This window comes from Strongylocentrotus purpuratus, unplaced genomic scaffold (assembly GCF_000002235.5).
Source record: "Strongylocentrotus purpuratus isolate Spur 01 unplaced genomic scaffold, Spur_5.0 spur5_scaffold_17, whole genome shotgun sequence".
Taxonomy (NCBI): Eukaryota; Metazoa; Echinodermata; class Echinoidea; order Camarodonta; family Strongylocentrotidae; genus Strongylocentrotus; species Strongylocentrotus purpuratus.
Window position 1 is genome coordinate 29,742,683 of NW_022145602.1, and position 737 is coordinate 29,743,419.

Here is a 737-nt window from a genome sequence, read left to right on the forward strand (position 1 = left end):
CATCTCTAAATTGGCCACAGATTTTATTATTATTATTTATTATTTATTTATCTATTCATTTATGTATTTATGCAAATTGCAGGGGGAGGGGGCTTCTTATTCTGAATAAACAAACGGTTTGCTTGTTACTATTTTGATAGTCAGTTTGTGGCTTTGACTGTCATGCATATAGACTGTAGAGGGAAGCAGATAAGTTTGTATGCATTCACTAAGTTGCAAGTTTTGAGCCGCCACTTGCCTAACCGATTGCCAACTGGAGCATTTTATTGGAAAGATAAAAGCTCAAATATTGAATATTGAATGACTAAAAGTGGCATTTGCCTACCAAATAGCTTTGGGAGAAAATAGAACGGAAACAATAATGATCCCTCTATGACTGTTTCTTTTAATGCCATTCTCTTTATTCTTTGATATATTCCTTGGATCTTTTGCAATTTCTTTTTATATTAGATATTTTGATTTTATGTTTGAACTTAATGGCAAGGAGAGTTATTTTGCAGAATAAAAAGGATATTTACTCTCAAAATCTTTCTGATGTATATACCAAAATAGATAGATTTTTTTCTTCTTTTTTCTCGAGAAGCCAAATAAGATCTTCATTCCAGTGACTTAATTTGAATTCCTGATGTTTCACAGCTTTTACATCGAAGGAGGAGATAATGTTACACAGAAAAAACAAAAGTCAATTACACACACACACAAATAATCTGAAAAGCAATAATAAGAGTAGTCAAAAT